Here is a 22,098-nt window from a genome sequence, read left to right on the forward strand (position 1 = left end):
TAATTTCCAAAGGGAATGTCCTTAGAAAGACAACAAAAAGACTAATTTAGGAACTGAAAGGGAAAACAAGAAGGTACTGGCCAGCCACCTGAAGAATTTGGGCTAGTGGGCTAGGTGGTTCCTGCTCTGATGGAAAAAAGAATGCAGCCTGGAGAAGCATTGCATGTGGCTTCGAGATAGCCGTGCTCTTATCTCTGTTCTTTTTATTCATTGTCAGTAAACATTTATTAACCATTTATTATGTGTAATTCATGTGGTGACTCCTAGGATGAATGAAGATGTAGCCTTTGCTCTTAAGAAAAAAAGTTATCAGCTATTATAAACTAATAGATTAAAAGACTCCTAGGAAAAAAAAAAAATAAATAAAAGACTCCTAGGGAGTGGAAACTGTTCTCAGAGACTTCTGCAAAGTGCTAGGAAGGAACCACTTGAGAGATGTGCAGAGCGGAGCAGAGCACGGACACTTCCTAATCTGCCCAGCAGAGGCAGCCTTAGACTTGTCTTTGGAGGGTGAGTAGGCTGGAGAAAAGCCCAGATGGGTGAGGGCAGGACTAATTAGTGGGCATGTGACCTCTGCAGTCACACATGGCCCCACACTTAGTTTCATGCTCTACTGTCACCATCTTGATAATTTCATCTTTGAGTCTGATCTGTAAGTGAAGTCCGATTATGTGAGGAGATACACAGAAAAAAGTGGAAAGCTTTTTAGTAAACTTCAAGGCATCTTTTCCCTGCTTTTTTTGAAAAGGGGACACTTCCATTTCACACTGAGCCCCACAATCTATGACTAGTCCTAGATGAGGGCATTCTATAGGAATAGAATTCTATAGGAGGAACTAATAGTTATAAAGGCACAAAGTTGGGAAAACAAGAGAAAAATTTACAGGAATGGTGGCCCATCCTGTTTGGATAAAGCATGGCCATGTGTAGGTGTCAGAGAAGGTCATCAAGAGGACGTGACAGCCGACCTGCAAGCTGGACCCAGACAATCAGAGCATCCTCACTCCCGTCCTTGTCCATAGAAGGTACACTCCCCACCACCATTCCCATAGTGGAGCCACTTCCAAGGACACAGCCTTGAGAAAGCAACGTGTTGTTGAGTCCAGCTGGACGGTAGGCCTGACTGAATACCTAGTTAATTAAAACCACTATATAAACTTAAGATCCTGGCAGGGTGGTGTGGAGATTTACTAGTCTTACCCCATCAAGGACCAGCTTCATAGATAAGTCCCCTTGCTTAGTACCCCTGCCACCTGCAGATCTGGAGTGCTCTGCCCCTTTGTTCTCTCCTTGCTCTGCACGTACAGGAGCCAGTTTTAGATTTCACCCAGGATGCTCCCAAGTTTTTAAACAAACAGCAGAGGAGCAGTAAGAGACAAGACTGGAAGAGTTGTCCGAGATCTGATTATGTAATTGCAAGTTAAGAAGTCTGGGGTTTAAGCAATTAAATGAAAGATTTAGAAGAGATGGAACTGTCAAAATTCAGAAAGTGAGGAGATTAATGGCAGGTGCGATGATAGACCTGTAAAGTTTACAGTTTTAAGCTTAAATGATTAGGATCATAGTAATGTCCAGAGGGCAAATGGAGAAGAGCTTGCTGCCATGTGAGGAAGGTAACTAAGTCACTTTCCAGCGTGTTGGGCTTCACTTCCATATCCAAGTAGCAGATGAGAATGCTGTAAATGCAGACTTGAGCTCAGGATACCGGTTAATGCTGAAGATAAAGCTTTGGATGTTATTAACAGGGAAGTAACAGTGAACACCATGACCGTGAAATGGACTTGTCAAGGGGAAGGTCAAGGGTGACGGAAGAAGTAGGCTTAGAAGGGAATGTTGTGAGGGGCGACCATAGAGAGGAAAGAACCTGTGAGGTCAAGGAGCACTCAGGCAGAAGGAAAGCCAAAGTGTGCTCTCAAGGCAAGAAGAGGTTCCAAGGTTAAAAAAAAAAAAAAAAAAACGAGGTCAAATGTTGTGTTAGGATCACAAAGAAGGGCAATGGAGAAAGGGACACTTTGGCCTCGGGTGTTCTCTAAGAATCATTTCAATAAAATGGTGTGGGAGAGAGGCTGTCTAGCAGATGTTGTGAAATTTCGGGCAGCAGGTGTGAACAAATCTTTCACAAGGTTTGTGATTAAAAGAAGCGAGCTGGCGTGAGGGGCCAGCAGAGCCAAGGGTAAAGGAGAAGGTTGTGAAAAGGCCAGGCGGCACCGGGGCATGTTGGTGGGTCAGGGGAGACCGCAGGGAGCAGGAGCGGACGTGAACCATCCCCACCAACAGCCAGAGGATTACGTTTTGTGCCCCTAGGCCCAATTCCTGCGGGATTCCTTCACTTCAGAGGTGTTTGGGAGTCTGAGTTACTAAACCTGGTAAAGGAAAATTATTCGACCAGCGTTTCTGAGTGTTGGTTGTGTGAGTTAAGTCCTTTCTCCACTCTGTGTGCATGTCCCTGTGGCGTCTTCCCTACGTTACCCTTACGGATCAACTTCTAGCCGTGGCTGTGATGAAAGAGGAAAGCCAAGCGGGCTTCCCTCTGGTTGTTTCCCTTGAATTCCCACTGTTCTTACTTCCTGAGAGCAACTGGCTCTATCAGCAAAAATAAAGCTATTCCTTCACCCTCTCCTCTCGCAGGCAGAGGTTACAGTCATGAAAACACAGAGGAGGTGCTCGTAGGTTCTGGGTCTAGAGTAGTTCCTGGTTTTGGTGGCCTCCGCGCCAGACCACCAGCTCCATCACACCCAGTTGACGGGCTCAGACTCGAGGAACAATCTCCAGTCCTGAAATCCTCAAGCCTAGCAGCCAACTTCTACTCTAGCGCCAAATGGTGATGACAGTCACCCTTTGAATCCGGTAACTTGGGCAAGAGCCAGGTGGAAAGGACACAGGAACTACCAGTGGGGCGACTCCAGCATGAGCAGAAGGTAGTTCAGAAAGCCCTTTACCCAACACTCCACCACCAGAAATCCTGGCTCCATGTCAGTTCCCTTGCCCTGCCCTCCCCTCCTTAAAGAGAGCACCAATGCCAGGAAGGTTGCTTGGCCCAGGCAGGCGACCTGACACAACTGACGCTGAGGCTGGTGCGTGAGGCAAGGCAAGCTGCTGACATATATTGAGTACCTTTCCGCCAACGGCTTGACCTACCTTACCTCCCTGCTCCATGACACTAGATGCAATTTTTCCAGAGTCATCCAGCCTCGTGGTCGATAATCAGACCAACTTTATCCCTCCCACGCTAAGAAGGATCTGTCAAGTGAGATCTAGGTATCGATTTTCTCACCTATCACTAAACTCAGAGGGCTGCTCTGAAGCCCAATTAAGATGTTGGTAGTTCCTAAGCACTGAAGAGATCAGCATCCCTACTCCCCCACAAGTTACTCAAAATAAACATGAATCTACTCTCTAAAGTTATGGTAAAAGAAGGCAACACAGTCCTGATTTTTCCTAGGATGACTACAATGTGCATTTTTATTTCTTAGCAACATCACATTCTTTCCCCAAAGGCCATGTGGCATGCCCCTGCCCTGCTTCGTGGTACGCCCCTGCAGAGAACACAGTCTACTTACACAGAAAGCCGCGCTCCGCAGGACTCATCCTAAAGCTTCCCACTAGTGATACTAAGTGTATCTACACAGAGAAACCTTTCTAGAAGCAGTAGATATGGTAAGAGACTAAGTCCTCCAGCATTTATCCCGTAAATATTCCACATGGTGTATGTTTGCTTTTCTTTACTGATAAGACCCCTGCTTGAATGTGCAAACCTGTTTGTATTCAAAAGTCTACATTTGCAGTATCTATGATACTAAAATATGGAGAAGGTGCCCACTGATAAAGGAATGTTTAAACCATTCGTAATATATCAATGCAATGAAATACTATGCACCAGTTTAAAGAAACCAAACGAAACAGCCTCTATATACTGGGAATGTTCAAGAATAAATTGTTAGATTAAAAAAGCAATAATGAGGGCAGCCCAGGTGGCTCAGCGGTTTAGCGCTGCCTTCAGCCCGGGGTGTGATCCTGGAGACCCAGGATTGAGTCCCACATCAGGCTCCCTGCACGGAGCCTGCTTCTCCCTCTGCCTGTGTCTCTGCCTCTCTCTCTCTCTCTCTCTCCCTCTCTCTGTTTCTCATGAATAAATGAATAAAATCTAAAAAAAAAAAAGCAATAATGGAATAGTGTACATAGTATGCTATCTTCCTGGTAAAAATATAGGAGGCAAAAACAATGAATGTTCTTGCATAAAGAAGCACGGGAACCATATGCAAAAAAAACCAACAAATTTACAAAGATAATGAGGGGTTAGGAAGCAAGACAGAACAAGACTTAACATAATATACTTATTAATATTGTGTTCATCCATAAACTATATGAATATGCTTCCTTATTCAAAAAAGAAAATTTTAGTTTAGAAAAAAAAAGCCTTCCAAACAAATATAAATGCCAACAGAACGGACTTTTAGAAACCCTTCCTCTAACTAAAAAGGCCTATGGGAAAAAAATAAAATAAAAAATAAAAAGGCCTATGGGAAATGCCAGTGCACAGAGCAAACCTCAGGACTCGTGACCTTGCCTTTAGGATTCATCAACTGTCATGTTCAGCTGGCTGACAGGAGGGAAACCTTAAGATGAGGACTTTGCTTCTCCTATTGCCCACACCAGCCAGGCAAAAAGTCTTGCTGAAGCAGGCAGTTTCCCATAGTTAAATCACAAATACTTTTGTAACAATATGTGGATTTTCTTTATTATTCTCCAGGTCATTGCCAGCCTAGTCAAAATCTGTATATCCTGCTGGGCTAATTTTAAGACTGAAAAATCTAGAGATCTTGGCTGGATTTCTGTTGAACTGACAGCTGCCTTGTTCATTGTCATTGTAAGCTGCTCCCACATGTACACAGCCCAGCTGTAGTACTAGAACACGGAAAACATGTTATCTTATCCAATGTCTGTGTCCATCACAACCAGCTGAAATAGCATGGAGAGTATATCATTTTCTGGTAGTTTCTAATTCATCAGCTAAATTTCCAAGGAACATTTGGAAGGCGTGAAACAACGTGACTTTTTCACAAATCCCTACCTTCTTGTTCTCTGCATTTACTATCCTGGTTTACGTTCTTTGCATGCACAAAATCCTACCATTAAAACATGTTAAAGAAATGGCTTGGCCAAATCAAAAAAAAAAAAAAAAAAAGGATGTTCTCTATTTCAGAGTTCTGCTGACAATAAAAAATGATATTTTCTGCTTTCTCTCCCCCTAAACTCTCAGTGAGTGATGTCCTAACTTCGAGTCCTTTGAGCTCAATTATGAAGAAAGGATTCCAAAAAAAAAAAAAAATGGTTTACTTCTTCTACACACTGCATCCTCTCCAGAATTCTCTTTAAAGATACTGACAACCATGTGAGAACATATACAACAGCCCTTGCAAGTTCATCTACCTTAATAAAGCACAGTTTTCTTCCTGCCTTTAACAATGTGTTTTGTAAAATCTGGGAATAGAAGAGAAAGTTACTGTGAAATATAGAATCAAGAAATATGAGACAATGCACACTGAATATCTGCATATATGACTGGTTACTAGGTAAACCAGAATGTAACCAATGTTGGTGTTAATTGTATTAATAATTATGAAAACATCACTCGTTGAAATGTATGCAAGAATATATTGAGCACAGAAGAGAGCATGTTGGATAATTCTATTTATATTGCACCCCGAGAATAGAACTCATCTGCAATCACAGAAATCAAAACAGTGGTGGACTGTGGAAGGTGGAGGTGGACCGGGAAATTGACTGGGACATTCTGGAGTGACAGAAATGGTCTTTATCTTGATCAGGATACTTGGACAAAATACATCTAAATGCACACTTAAGATTTGTGCAAAAAAAAAAGATATATGCACTCCATTCGGTGAATTTTATCTCAAATTTTAAAAAAATTCTTATGTGAAGAGAAGTCTTAAATTCAGAATGTTATGTAGAAAATAGTAGTAAGAGATCTCACTCCACAGTGCTTCCCGTTGAGCTACAGTGGGGCCTACCTCACCAATAATCCTCATACTTCCATCAAGCCTCAATTCAAATCAAGATGAGCTGCTCAGGGCAGCCCCGATGGCCCAGCGGTTTAGCGCTGCCTTCAGCCCAGGGTGTGATCCTGGGGTCCCGGGATCGAGTCCCACATGGGGCTCCCTGCAAGGGGCCTGCTTCTCCCTCTGCCTGTGTCTCTGCCACTCTCTGTGTCTCTCATGAATAAATAAATAAAATCTTAAAAAAAAAAAAAAGACGAGCTACTCAAAATTATCTGTTCTCTTAAGTACCTTGAGCCTACCCCCCACCCCCAAGATAGTCTTTCACAAAGATTCACAATATTCGTTGATAAAGGGAGGTAAGCTTTAGTTCAGTCCTGATGAAATAATCACAAATTCTAGAGTAGTGGAGGTAGATTAATATGATTACATTGTGACTGATGATGTAACGTAACAATGCACATCAAATAAATTGACTACTTCAAAGATGAAGGCATTATGGATTCCAGAATATTAAATGACTTGACTATTTCACGATTGAGAATCTTATACCATATTCTTACCTAGTCTTGCTCAATAAAATATTAAACCTCTGAAAAGAGAATAAGAAAGCTAGAAAGTTTATCTTCTGTCTCTAGACTGTCCAAAAAGAGAATTCATTTGTTTCTCCCCCAGGGAAACTATTTGAAGCAGCAATATGTGTAGAACCAAAAGTGACAGTCAATGCAACCAGTAATATTAAACCAGTTTCCCATAAAATTGATCATCCATCTACCCATCCCTGGAGGGTTAAATAAAGGATAGCACAAATGAAAATAAAAGGCCCAGGTGCATTTTGAGGTGCACTTAGTGAAATTAAGTGCAAGGCTTATCTGCTTAAGTACTCTGAAGCTATAGTGGGGAGGACATTGCATTCTTCCCTTAATTATTAAAAAAAAAAAAAAAAAAAGATCCTTGGAGCACCTGGCTGGCTCAGTTGTTGGAGAATGTGACTCTTGATCGCACAGTTGTAAGTTCAAGCCCCATGTTGGTTGTAAAGATTACTTAAAATAATTTTTAAATCCTAAAACATTAAACATTAAACCATAAAATATTTTTCAGAAGGTACAAGGGACTCTTTGTTTTTATGCATTTAACCAAATTCATATGTATAACTCTGACCAACATGCAGAATTTACACACACTCACACCTGCACATACACACACACATAAAGAATTTGTAAATAGTTCATGAACATGAATCAGATTGATACAATAAAACAACAGAAAAGAGGCCTGGATTTTTCTACATTTTTCTGTCTCAGAATATAAAGTCTATGAGAACAAACTACTCCCCACTTCACCGCCCACCTCCCTCCTGCAAGCCTTTGCTCATCCTCCTTTGTCTGTCGCTACCACCAGGGCTGTGCACACCCAAGCAGCCTGTCCCAGGCGGAGGACGAGCAGAAGGAGCATAAGAAATCCTCATTCTGCAAAGTAGGTATTTGAATGTAAATTATAAGGTCACTGGCTTACTGCTCTATTTTTCCTGGGTAACATCAAAGAACGACTCCCGTATTACTTCTCAGTGTTCCTTCATACCGAAAAAAGACAATGTAAAAAGTGCACATGTGGAAAAAAGGTGTTCAAGCAAGATTCCTGCAGAAATACAAAACCACCAACATTCTCTTTTTTAATAAACTGTCATATAGATTAAAATAGTCTCTAGTCTTGGTCTTGTGCTATTTTTATAATATATAAATACTATCTTCAGTCCTTAGGAATATGATATAATTTATTATGTATGAAGAAATGCCTTAAATCTTCATGGTCTCATTTAGAGTATTGTGGACATTTGTAAAGCAGCAGCATGACATGGTCAAAAGATTATAAACTTTGAAGCAAACAAATCTGAGTTTGAATGCCCCCTGGCCAACTACAAGCAGTATAAAAAAATGATTTAAAATCTTTGAGTTGGTATTCTCATTTGTAAGTGGAAATAATAATGTCTATATTTAGAGATGTTGTAAGGATTTGGAAAAATCCTTATACATATAACTATATACATATGCACATATATAGTTTTTATATATAGTGTATATATTATGTATGTGAATATATACATATTCATATAATATAAATTATAAATAATATATATAAATTATAATAAATATATACGTATGTGCATATATGTTATGAATGTGTATTTGAGTATATATATACATATATATATCAATCAGGCACTCAATATTTACTGGATTGTTTTTTGAAGATTTTATTCATTTATTCATGAAAGACACAGACAGAGAGGCAGAGACACAGGCAGAGGGAGAAGCAGGTCCCCCACAGGGAGCCCAATGTGGGACTCCAGGATCACAGAACTCCAGGATCACAACCTGATCACAACCTGAGCCAAAGGCAGACGCTCAACCGCCCAGCCACCCACACGTCCCTTTACTGGATTTTTAAAAATTTTTATTTATTTATTCATAAGAGACACAAAGAGAGAGAGGCAGAGACACAGGCAGAGGGAGAAGCAGGCTCCATGCAGGGAGCCTGACGCGGACCCGATCCAGGGACCCCAGGATCACTCCCTGAGCCAAAGGCAGGCGCTAAACCACTGAGCCACCCACGCATCCCTAGATTATTTTAATACACTACAGATTATATTATTCCCAGCATCTTGGTAAAAAATAAATATACCTGCAATGGAGCTGAAAGTTTCCAGAAAGCAAATGGGCACGGTAAATGGATGTTTTCCTTACTAGAACCAACCACTATGTGTAATGAACTAAACAGCAAAGCATTCCTAAATGCAAATTAATTATGTATTTTTTTTAATTAAGGGTTCTCAACAATGGGTCAGAGTTCGGGTATTCAATGGATATTCCATGTACCTAACCATTCACAAACATTTGGTTTGTACAACCTTTTCAAAAATCAACCCAAAAGGATTTTGACCCCATCACATTCACCGCCCTACACATTATTGAGGCAGGCTGGTCACTAACGCACCTGCCCACAGGAAGGTTTCCTCTTCTCTTGGCTGACTCTTGGGTCATGATCAGAAAAATCTGAGAGGTTATAGATCCCCATTTTGAAGTTTCAGAATTCCACCCTAACCATTACTGGGTGTGATACTGTTTTCTTTCCCCTAACAGCAACCACAGGATGGCCTAACTGGTACATGCTCCACTTGGCAACCTAGCCCAAATGGGGCTTTATCTGTTTTGTTTACCATGATAGCCTAAGCTGCTAGGCTGGTACCTGACCTAGAATCAACGCTCAACAAATATTTATTAAATCAGGAAATGAATCATATGAGTAACATAAGCATTCCATAAATTTTTAGTTATTTAAATTAATTTAAAATACTTAATATGCTTATATTAGATCTAGTTTATTCATTTTTACTCCTAATACCATATCTTATAAGAACAAACAACAACAACAAAGAATAAACAACAAACTGATTCTCTCTACTGTGGATGGCTAGTTTGCATGTACTGGCATGGACAAATCTTAAGAACATAATTTTTGGAGAAAAAGCATATTCCTGGATATATAAATATATTGTAAAGGATTTTCATAATGCACAGAAGAAATACATAATGGATAATGGTTACTTCTGGAAAGAAAGGAGAGAAAAAGAGATTAATGGATGGAAGTACAGCTAATTTACAATTTTGTACTTCTTTCCTTTCTTTTAAAAGATTTATTTATTGAAAGAGAGACAGGTGTGTGTGTGTGTGTGTGTGTGTGCGTGTGTGTGTGTGTGAGCAGGGGGAGAGGCAGAGGGAGAGGGAGAAGCAGCTCCCCACTGAGCAGGGAGCCCAGCTGAGGACCCTGAGATCATGACCTGAACTGAAATCATGAGTCAGACGTTTAGCCAACTGAGCCACCCAGGTGCCCCCAGTATTTCTTTTCTTAAAAAAAAAAGAGAGAGAGAGAGAGAGAGAGAGCGACAAAGAGAGGTTATAAGGATCTCTGTTATTTTGTTTGCATTTTTCTGTACATTTGAAATATTTTATACTTGAAACTAAAAGATAAATTTTAAGAAGATGATAGAGGCACTAGGCTGGCTCAGTAGGTAGAGCAGGGAACTCTTGATCTTGGGGTCATGAGTTCAAGCCCCAAGTTGGACATAGAGCTTACTTAAAAATAATTAATTAAAAGATGATGATATTTTTGGCTTTCACAAACTCCTTGAAACATAAGAACTTAAGCTCAACCAAAGAAGAGTATGCTCACATAATTTATGCTTAAAATGAATGATTTCTAATAGAATAGTTTTTATTTTCATTTGCATAGAAATAAAATATACAATTAAGTTAAAATTTTTAGGGAGAAATAGCATCATATTTCTCCATTATATTTATAGCCTTGTATTTTTTTTGTAAGATTTTTTTTTTGAGAGAGAGAAAGGGAGCAAGAGCCAAGTGGAAGGGAGTGAGGGGTAGAGGAAGAAAGAGAAGCAGACTCCCCACTGAGCAAGGAGCCCGATGGGCTCCATCCCCGGACCCTGGGACTGTGACCTGAGCAGAAGGCAGACACTTAACTGACTGAGCCACCCAGGTGCTCCTATAGTCTTGTATTCTTATAAATACCTCATCTTAGTGTAATTTCTCATATCCATTATTTGAGTGGCTAATGTCCCACTCCTAGTTAATTTATGCAGAATTTCCAAATAACCTTAATTATATACATAGATAATTTAAGGGCTATATATTTTTGTGAGATCTGGCTTCTCTACTCACAAAAAATAATTCCACAGAAACATGTCCTCCTTATTAACACTTTACTCATTACCTCAATCCTTTAGATACCAGAGATTGTATTTTACTTACAAATCCAGTCTCCAGTATGTTCATTGTTTTTTTTAAGATCTTATATTCAAGTAATCTCTACACCCAATGTGGGGCTTGAACTGACAATCCCGAGATCAAGAGTCACATGCTCTACTGGCTGAGGCAGTGAGGCACTCCCCAGTTTCCTATATGTTGCATCCTGTTCTACCCAAGCCCCTCTGGAGACATGGCTTGTCTGAGAGAATTCTAGCTAACTTAATAATATAAGTCTGCTGTCCCAACAAGAACTTACATTTATAAGCAGAAAGAAGTCAGAGTTCTTTACAGTGGCTAAAAAAAATGTAATCAAAGCAAGTTAGAATCTTCAATAGTTTCAATGTAAAAGCCCAAGTACAACCTAGGGAGCTTGCGATTTTGTAGTCTGTTACTCCAAAGAAACGTGAAGATCAAATAAGAATAAGAGGAGGAAGCAATGATATGTCATCACGTGTTCATTGGCATTTTTCCCCCCACAGATCAGCATCCTGCAGTGCATACTGAGGGTTTTTGAATAGTGAACTGATGCATTTCTCATCCTTCCATTACAAAATACGTGTATGTAGGAAACAGGGCCAACAGATCGAAAAGTCTGATGTAACTTTCACAAATACTCAGGTATCCAAGTAGGTAAATTCATTTAGACTTTGACCATGTATTTTTTTTTTCTTTTTAGAGGGAGATGGTGACTGAGCGAGGGAAGATGGTCTGTTCAGTCATTTGTAACCAAAGGACACAACTGAGAGGGGGCTGTGATGCCCTCTTTGTTATTCCCTTCTCTAAGCAAATACTTATTAAATCCTGGGTGCAGAACACTGGTATTTTAGGTGCTTTGGAAGAGAAAATAATCTTTCTAAAGTATAAACCCTGTTGTCACAGTATTTTGAAACTGGAATGCCCCATAGAGTTAGAAATATCATCTGTTGCTGTGGCAAAGAGCCAAGCCAACCAGTCCCTAATGGACAGGAAGCCAACCAAATATCTTGGCTGGTGTCCTGCCACCCTCTGCCAGCTGAACCAAGTGGTTCGTGTGGTGGCAGGAGTAGAAACGCATAGGTTATGACACAAGCAATATAATCAAAGTGGATCTCTAGATAAAGACAAAGTTAAACTACAAAGTTAAGCAAGAAAGGAAACATAATAATTACAAAACCCTGGGCTTTTTAGCGTGCAACATTCTACAGGCTATTTTCTTCTGCTTCAGTTAAATAAGTAATTTTTTCCAAATACAAAGGCATCAGATTAAGGAAAACTTACCTGTTGTCTATGGTACTGTTACTGTTTCTCAGGTTAGGTTTTATATTTATACACCTCTTCTAACTAGTTATTTCCAGGGTTTTTCTTTTTTTTTTTTCCATTCAGCAGGCTAGAATTGAATTTTAAATTGTGATGGTGATGATTTAGGGGTCTGTGAAATACTACATTCCTGGAATGACATGTTTTTCTGCTGTGTTTATTTTACATAGAAAAAAACTAATGTGCCAAGTGGAGGCAGAGAAGTTATTTTAACCCTGCTTTGTGAATCCCTTTGGGCACACCTCATGTATGTTCCTCTCATTCAGCGCCTGGGTGAACAGCAGGAGCTTCCTTTTCTTCTTCAGAAATGTCAAAAGGGGGAGGGGCAGGCTGGATATTGTGACACTATTTTACAATGATGTAATATTGAGTCCCTAGGCTTCATGTTTCTGGAAGCTCCATAACAATGTGGAATGTTATGCTGTGTTTGTCTCTGCCTGTATTTCTGAAGTCTGCGTGTGTGTGCACACGCATTGTGTGGTGACACAGATAACTGTTTGGATAGGTCTTGAAGTTAAAACCCTCACTTTACATTTTCAGTATCACTAATCTTGCAGCTACCTCTGCTCCTTGTGGAAGCAAATTGTATTTTATGTAAAGACACACCATCTAGACCACGTAGCAGACTGTAGTTACATCCTCTGGCCAAAATGACAAGACTCAACAGGAAGCCGAAATACAGATTAATGCATTAAAAAATGCGGCAGCTGAGAGCCTGGTATAACTCATCTCAAGGTCAAAGCTATAAATGGGACGGTATTTTTTTTTTTTTCTGGTGTAGGAAGCCAGTTGGAGATGCCTATGCAAAATGTGGAATTGTAGCATTGATTCCAGGACGGAGTAATGAATAGCATAGCTCTGTTAAGGCCACAAAATGTCTTTTTGTAAAAGTCACTAAACCTTTCACTAAACCTCCCTCTCCTCTGAATCTTTAATAGGCAATGCTTCATGGGAGAGCTTAAGCAGAACACTTGTCTTAAACACTTGTCACCGGCCAGGCACAAAGCACTTGGAGCGATGATGTCATGATGCTGAAGCCGCCTCGCACTTTCTTTTGGAGATCCCTACTTAGGCCTTAGGAAATGCTGTGCTCAGGCCATTCTTACCCAACTTCTGGGGGAAAAAAACCTATCCGTGTGTGCCCATTTCCCTCTAATGTCGTAAGAAGCAAATTCATGCCACCATAATAATAACTATGATTACTATTATAATACAGCTGGCACTGTATAAATGCTCATTATATGCCAGACACTGAGTGCTTTACATGTATTAATCCACTGAATCCTCAGTGAGGATTTCGAGGCGGGCCCAATGGTTAAATGTTTTCTACGGATCCGAAAAAATTGAGGCACAGAGAGGTTAAGTAAACTGGCACAAAGTCCCCCAGTTGATAAATCAGGAAGCCAGAACTTGAATGAGATGGTCTGAGTCTGTCGCCCTTAACCTGTAAATGCTAAGAATTATTAATGCGCCAGTCCTTTCCGGGGTGCCTGCCCCTCCCCTTACCAGTGTAATGAGATTCATTCTAAAGGTAAGAATTTTAGCTCTTAGATTAGATCAGGGTGGAGTTTTACAAGCCAGAAGAATTATAAGCAAATCTCCACCTTTCCTTCATGAGTCAGATAGGGACCCATGCTGCCTCAAGCTAGCTAATCTCAAGAACTCTTTGTGAAGTTCATTTAAAAATTGAATCTAGGACATTTGAAATAAGTGTTACAAAGAATGCTAGTTCTTTGCAAGTAGTTAAGCCCCAGAACCCATATAATTGTAATAAAAGAGAAACAGGAAAATATCCAAGATGTTTTTACAGGATTTGAAGGGAAAATCCGTATGGCAAATGTACTGATTCAAGGCAACTGTTTAGGCAAAGCCTGTGTCAGTTTCGGTCTTTGTGACAAGGCACGGACAACTAGTAAAAGTAGTTAAAGTGTCAAATATGGTGCACAATGAAAATCAAAAAGGGGAAAATGTGAGAGTCAATGTTTGGACAATTTATATAAAAAAATATGGGTACAATATGGCAGAAGGTGAAAGAAGGTGGCCTCCCCTACAAATGCAATATGCTCAATGAAAGAATGTTTTATTTGGGCATGTCAACAGTCAGCCTAATCTGAAAACCCAACCATCAAGTGCCAGATGAGGAGTGCAAAAATGCCAAGAAACATATCAAGAGGTAAAGAGAGCCAATAAAAAAAACTTCCATCTTGTGGCAGTTTTATGAAAGGGATTTACATAGAAATCAAGGGCTAATAATGAGAGCACACAAATTACTGTGGAAAATGATGATTAGTGATAATAATTGTTCGAGAAAACATGTGTGTCACCTGCCTCTAAATGGTAATTTATGTGTGACTGATGAATAATTCAAGTTCCTAAGCTTAGGACAGGCCCTGCTGTTGTTACTGACTAGTTTCCTAGTCAGGCCAAGGGGACAGGGCTGCAGCTGAATAGACCCCCCGAATTACCAATCCCTCACAAGCAATTCTTCGTTGCCTCTGACTCCCTGGTCCCACCTGCGAGGCCTGAACATCTTTCTCTCTCTCCCTCTCCAGCCCCCTCCCACGCTGCTTTGTGCATCTTGTTCATCTTCAAAGTCTGAATAAAACAAAGAGCTCATAACCTCCAAGTTTCCAGACACTTACAGGGTTTTGTGTATATACCATGTAAGACTTTGAAAGAAAACATACAAAGGAATAATCTGCTCGGTCAATTAGAGGAAGAAATTGTCTGAATAATGACCCCCGGTACCCAGAAAGAAGTTTCATTCTGTTTCTCTGCAAACTCATGTTCGGAAAAATAAGATGTATCAGGAGTGCTGTTGCAGATACTATTTTAAGATTGACAAAGACAGTAATGGAACAGAGAAGTTACCAGCCTTTCCAAATGAGTGGTGTCATGATATCACCCTCAAAGAAAAAGAGTTATTATTTAAAGAAAAGGGGAATAGGCCTTCTATCATCTTAATCTTTGTGTCCCCCCCACCCCCAGAATTCATACCTTGAAACCTAATCCTCAGCATGATGGGATTTGGAGGTGGGCCTTTCAGAGGTGATGAGGTCATAAGGCAGATATCTCAGGAATGAAGTGAGTGCCCCTATGAAAGAGACCCCAGAGACGTCCCTTGCCTCTTCTGCCTTACAGCAAAGACCACAGTCTACAAGGAAATGGGCTTCCACCAGTGAATCTGCCTTGCTCTTGGACTTCCCAGCCTCCAGAACTGTGAGGAATAAATTGATGTTATTTATAAGCTACCTAGGCTATGGCATTTTGTTATAACAGCCCAAAAGGACAAAGACAAGGCTCAAAGTTATAACTTTAGATATATTTGAGTGGTGTTTCAATACTTCTTATTGTCCTCAATCAAGGGTCTCTGTGATATTTTTGATTACTTGTTCACAAATTAATTTAGTAAAAAATTAACTATTATCTTTGCTCAAGGTATAGAAATATTTAAATAGCATTTCTCTGTCTGTTTTTGCAGTGGGGTTGTTCTGGCAGAACCAACTTTTCTTTCAAAGATTTATTTATTTATTTAGGGGGTGTGGAGGGCAGAGGGAGAGAGAGACTCTCAAGTGGATTCCGCACTGAGCGTGGAGCCCGATGCAGGGAGGGGGCTCGATCCCCCTACCTGAGATTAAGACCTGAGCTGAAATCAAGGGTTGGTCACTCGACCAACTGAAGCACCCAGTCGCCCCTAACAGAAGCAAGTTTTTACAACATTTCCTGTATCTTCCCAATTTCTAGGGGTGAGAAATCGAGAATGGAGAAGGAGAAAGAGAAGGAGGAGAAGGATCCAGAAGAGAATGGCAGGAAGTAAGGAGAAAGGGAGGAAGAAACGGAGAAAAGGGGAAGAAAAAGATGGGAACATACTAAAAATATCCTCCTTCCAAATGTTAAAAGCAATAAGGAAATTTTAACTTGGTTTTAGAAATGTCTATGCAGTCTTCCCTATTGGATCTTACAGGAAAATCCCTTTGTTGTTCAATGTTAAGTTCTCAAAGTTTACAAGTAAGCAAAGTAAGCCGTATTTCAAGGAAGTATGATTTCAAGGACACTGGCTTTAAAAATAATTCTTTCTCCTTTCTGATTTGAAAAGTCTGAAATAGAGTTGTTTTTTTTAATTTTGTGATTGGATACAACATGAATATCTCGAGACAGCCAGTGTAAATCTTTTACACTTTAGTATGAAATTTTATCAGATACTTTTCTACAAATGATTGAAGAAGAGGGAGAGCCAAACACAAAAGGTGCCTGAAGAAGGGGAAGGAAGTAAAAGCAAATGGAGAAAGGACTAGATGCAATGCGGTTAGTTTTCCTTGACTTTGCAGCTTTACCTAAAAGGATGGTGACTATTACCAAGCTGCTCATATTTGTCAGGAAGGAACCAGGTCAACTGTTTTTGTATGCAGAGCGCAAACCATAGAGTAGCCATTCTATGGATATTTGCTGAGTTCATGAATAAGTGAATGCAAGTATTTAATGGTTAATATAGTCTTGATATTTTGTATAATCTATACACATGATCCCTAGCCTCTGGAAAATTGCTTCTGGAGACAGGGCATATCTAACAAGTATTCTTTCGAAGTAACTACTCCTCTGCAACAATTTCCAACCTAGGTTCACCTCCCATCCCCCAACCCCACCCCATTTTAGTTTCTGGTTAGGAGATTTCTTGAGTTTTCCGATAAGCAAAGCAGAGCAGGCAATCTTTTCATGGTTATTACAGTGAAAGATGGAAAATGATTGAGACATCCCAAAGATGAACATATTTAATAATTTACTTAAATATTTACTGAGTACCCGTCAATATCTCTGACCTCTTGGAGTTTATGCCCTAGTAATGGGAAGCAGACCAAAAAAGATACAAACAAACACAGAACATATTTTTGTTCAGAATATAATAGGTTCTATTTGATTTTTTTTAAGATTTTATTTATTTATTCATGAGAGACAGAGAGAGAGGCAGAGACACAGACAGAGGGAGAAGCAGGCTCCATGCAGGGAGCCCGACGTGGGACTCGATCCCAGGACTCCAGGATCATGCCCTGGGCCAAAGGCAGGCGCTAAACCTCTGAGCCACCCAGACATCCCAATAGGTTCTATTTTAAAAGAGAAGATGGCAGAGAAAGACTGGGAGGGCACTAGATTTGGCCTAGAAATGCTTTGTGAGGAAGCAAGGAGAAAGATGCAGCCCTGTTCATTTCTGGGGGGAAGTGTTCCCGGAGAAAAAAACAGCAACTGCAAAGTGTGTGGAGGTTTCATATAGGAGAAGTCTAGTTTCTAACACAAGCCCAATAATTTAAATTGTCCTTGAACGTTCTTTAAAAATGAATGTGTAAGAGATCTTCTAAGTTCTAATTCTGTCTTTGCCATTTTTTTTACTCAGCAGTCTTAGGTTCCAGAGAGGTATGTTCTTTCCCTACGGGCTTCCTTCATATTTGCGCTGATGAGTATAAGCATGAAGATTGGCCAGGATTTAAAAAGTGAGTCTGTGCGCTGTGATGATGCAGCCATGACTTGCCGTTAAAAAAGAAAAATCAAGTGTATTCCCTCCAAACACATTCATTAGAATTCACATCTGAACTGGGGAGCGTGAAGGGACTGTGGCCTAGGATTTGGACATCAACACATTTATAATCATCAATACATTAGCGTGGGTTCATTTTACCACGTGGTCTAATAACCATTGCCTTGGAAGGCAAAAAGCAGGACCTTAAAAGACCAAAAAAAAAAAAAAGAAAGAAAGAAAGAAAGAACAAAAAAGAGAGACCTAAGTTTGGTTGATGAAGGAGAAAAGCAGGAAAAGCTCAGCACATGAAGACAAAGTTATTTTATGCTCTTAAATAGTGGTTCTAGAGTATTTTATATGAAAGGAGAAATGCTTCCTTACTGCACTCGAATTATAGGAGACAACAAAGCAGACACGAACATTTTTTCCTAGAGCTAGGACAAATTGCATCATCTCTATGCATGAGTGCTATGATTGTGTCCACTGCTGATTGTGTCTTACAAGACATTGTGCTTTATCCTTGATTTTTAAAACAGTTCCAGTACTAACTACATCACGATGGTAGCTTTAAAATGTTAATTGTTAATATTATGGAATCTATTTTAATTTAATGTTTCCCTAACAGTAAATCCACTGTAACTGTAAAGCAACATCTTAAAAATTAGGGACCATAGAAGACCTTCTTTGGAATTGCACATACTGTTCTGACTATCTGCAACAGTGAGGAATGGTATTCAAATGGGCATATCAGAAGGTAATATTTCTTTTTTTTTTTTTCCAAAAGTACCATTGGAAGAAAAAATAAAGAAGCTGATTTTCTCGTGTGTCTTAGAGGTCAATTCCAAGAACAAAAATGGGTGGAAAGGAATGGAGGGGAAAAGAAGAAAGAGAAGGAGGAAAACAGATGAAAAAGAGAAAGAAAAGAAGAAGAAAAAGGAGGAAGAGGAGGAAAAGAAAAAGAATCCAAATATATTGTAGGAAGTGACTTTATTCAAATAAATACATCATCTCCCCCAGATGAATACTTTGCATGCATATTTTGACACATTTATTTAAAATTTTTAAAATTTCCTTTATCACATGTCATAATGAATAGAGAATGAATCTCTTCATAATTTTATCTCGTTTGTCTTAAATGAGATACATAAAAGTTACAGCTACATTAACTACCAAAAAGTCTTTGAATCCCAAGATTCTCCTTATCAGAACTAACAAAGTTAAAAGTAACTTTTTAAAAAAGCATGAAATGTTATTGAGCCATCATTTAATTTTCTCTATGTGTTGGCATTATGACATCAACCTTTGAGGGACTACCTTCTTTATCATCTTTATTCCTGGTACTTGTTTTCCCTACTTATATCATCCCAGCCCATCTTCCACAATTCTAACCTCAAATTTTAAAATTAAGCCACCAAGGGAAGTGGCAAAATGTCTGAGTTTCTTGCAAGCGTCTGTGAGAATGCCCAAGGAGAGATCCAGGGCGCCAGAATGAACACACAAGATTTGAGCCTGCCTGTGAAGAGCACTAATTGAATGGGGTGGGAATGCAAGCCTGTTCCAAGCTTTCTTTACTGGAAGGCAAGCCATCTCAGCTATCCACCGCTTCTGCTGCTTTTTAACCACCGCTTTCCCTTTTAATGGGCACCCAAGAACCGTAGGTTGGAGAGCACTGGAGAGCACTGGGGAGACGCCTCTCCCCTGAAAACCTTGCTGCCTTTTCCCAAGAGCTTCCACCTAGGGTCCAGTAGATGTGTTCAAACTCTGCCTCTGCCACTTGCTAGCTCTGTACCTTTGTGAAAGTCATGCAACCGCCTCTGCCCTGCAGTTTTCAGACTGGAAGGAAAGGAAGGCAGGAAGAGAAGCAACACTAATCTCACGCGGTGGTTGTGAGACTTCATGAGAGAAAAATACATAAAGCGCTTCGCTCGATTCCTGGAGCTTTAAAATGATTAAATAAGTGGTCATTGCATGACTAAACTCATAAGCCAAATAAATACTTTCCACAACTGCTTTTTAAAGATCAACAGAAATAAAAAATGAAGTTAAAGAACACATTTTTTTCCCCATCAATAGAAATGTATGAGTCGGTAAATTCTGTCTTTATGCATAGTTTTGTGGTTCTTTTAAATTTACCCTGGAGGAAAAAGACAGAGAGAGACACACACACAGAGAGACAGAGAGTTTTCCCATGTTTTGGGCGGTGCGAGGGTTCAAGAAAAAAAGAAGGCGGCTCCTTAAAGTTCTTCTAGAGCAGACGGGGAAACTGAGGCCAGGAGATGCCCCCTCCGCCAGGCTGGCGGTGGCGGTGGCACGGCGATCTTCAGGACGTCGCCTTCGCGGGAGCCCCGCCCCACCCTTCTCGCAAGCCAGGTGCCCGAGGGGCAGGAGTGCGGAGTCCTGAGCTCCCCACCCAGGCTCCAAAGTCCTGGTGCCCCCCGGGCTCTGGCTCCCCGGGGCGCGCCTCGGAGCCGCGCCCTGGGGTTTGGCTCCGCGCGCTCCGGGGCTGGACCCCGGGCTGGGCCGAGAGGAGCTCGCGGAGGAAAGGGCAGGGGGAGCGCGCCGGGGTGGGCGGGAGATGCCCCCTGGCTTTCGGAGGCAGCTCGCGGGGGTTCCGAGGGTGCCATTCCCGGAGCCTGAGCCGGGCACTCGGCATCCTCCTCCCTCACTCAGAAGTTGCAGGACCCGAGCCCAAGTTCACGCGGTTCGATCCCCCAGGTGTCCCCCGGCCCAGCAGGACCAGCCAAATAGGCTCTGTCCCGCTCCGCTCAGCAGCAGCGTGGGCATCGGCGTTGAAGGTGCAGCGAGAGCCCGGGGTCGTGAGACACGCCCTTGCAGACTTCGGGTCCCACACCTCGGTCCCCGGCTGGTCCTCCCCCCTCTTCCTTACTCTTCACCCAGGCGCCCCAGTTTTGCAATTTGAGAAACAAGAAGATAGGGAAAAGGAGAGGGAAAAAAAGAGAGAGAGAGAGAGCGAGGCTTTTCAGGTCCTCTTAAAAAATACAGAGAATGGCTTAAATAGTTCAGATGTATTTTCTAAGTTGCTTCACACATAAAATCCATAACTCCAGCCAAAAATCCATAACTCCTGCAATAGCCGGGATCCGGGAGAAGGACCCAGCACCGTCCTTGAGCGGAGCTCCCAGGCTCCGGCGGGCTGGGGGCCACCGGGCCGCGCACCCAGCCTGGCCCCAGAGCTCCCAGGCCCTGGGCGTCCTGAGCTTGCGACCCTGACTCCATCCAGGGCCGCACGTCACCGGTCACCTCCGAACTCCAGATTTATTTTTATTTTTTATTTTTTGCAAATTTTCCCAATAAATTGTTTGGGCAAAGTTGCCGCTCCGATTCTCTGCGGGCCAGGCGGGAAGACGCCTGGGAATTGGGTAGAAGGGGTGGCCCGGGCCCTAGAGTCTTTACACCCCCACCAGCGGCCTGGGTGGGGTCCGTGGGGGTGGGAAGATGAGGAGGGAGATGGTGGCCACTCGTTGGCCAAGTTCTCAGAGGTTCTAAGGGCCAACCCTTCAAGTCCAGTCGTTTCTAAATCTTCCTGGGAAAAGGTCCTGAACGTGAGCCATGTGAGGAGAGGGCGACCGCTTTAATAGCAATACCAAGTTGCTGATATTGTAAACAGGGACACCAGCCCTGTCGCCGCTGCCCTAGTGGCTGGGGCAGTGGCCTGGGTGCCGGGGCCTGCCAAGCGCCCGCAGCTGGCTACTTTGACTCCCAAGACAAGTGTGGGGCTGCTCCTCATCGGCACCCACTTGGAAGTTGGCTGAGGCAAGCTGCTGCGAGCGCCGCCAACAAAGGTGACACCGGGACGCCCCGACCCGAGCCCGGGTCCCTGGGGGCCCGACGCGCCCGGGTCCGCGCTCGCGAAGTCCCCGCTTACGGGGAGAAGAGGGGCGCTCAGTTGGTCTCTGGTGACAGGGCTAAGGGGCTGCTACACGTGGCCAAGGTAAATCGTCAAGTTTCCGAGGGCTCCCAGCAGGCAGGACCCCGGGCTGGAAGCTGCGGGAACCTGGGCATACATCCCCCGCCTCCGGCCCCAGGTGCGCGGTCGCCCCAAACGGTGCCAAGAATGATTTGTGCCACTTCCTGGGGGGCACGGAGTTTAAGCAAAGAGGGCAGGGCCGCGAGTCGATCCTCGGTTGGGGCGCTACAGGTTTTTGTGTGTTGCTTTGTCTTGTTATTCCTAAGGTGCTGGGCTTCCCCCCACCCTTGGCCCCAGGGGACTCCTTCCGCGCGGCGGAGGGGAGGTTGAGGAAAATGCCTGCACCAGACGCCCTGTTGCTATGCGGCTCACGTCTGGACGTTTTAAAATTGAAAACTGTTTTGTTTCCTGGTTACTTTACTGATGAGAGCATTTACAAAACAAAACAAAACAAAACAAAAAAACACAACTATTGCAACTCGCTTTTATCCGCTAATAGCTGCGGTTTTATTATTGCGTTCTGGT

This window comes from Canis lupus, chromosome 3 (assembly GCF_003254725.2).
Source record: "Canis lupus dingo isolate Sandy chromosome 3, ASM325472v2, whole genome shotgun sequence".
Taxonomy (NCBI): Eukaryota; Metazoa; Chordata; class Mammalia; order Carnivora; family Canidae; genus Canis; species Canis lupus.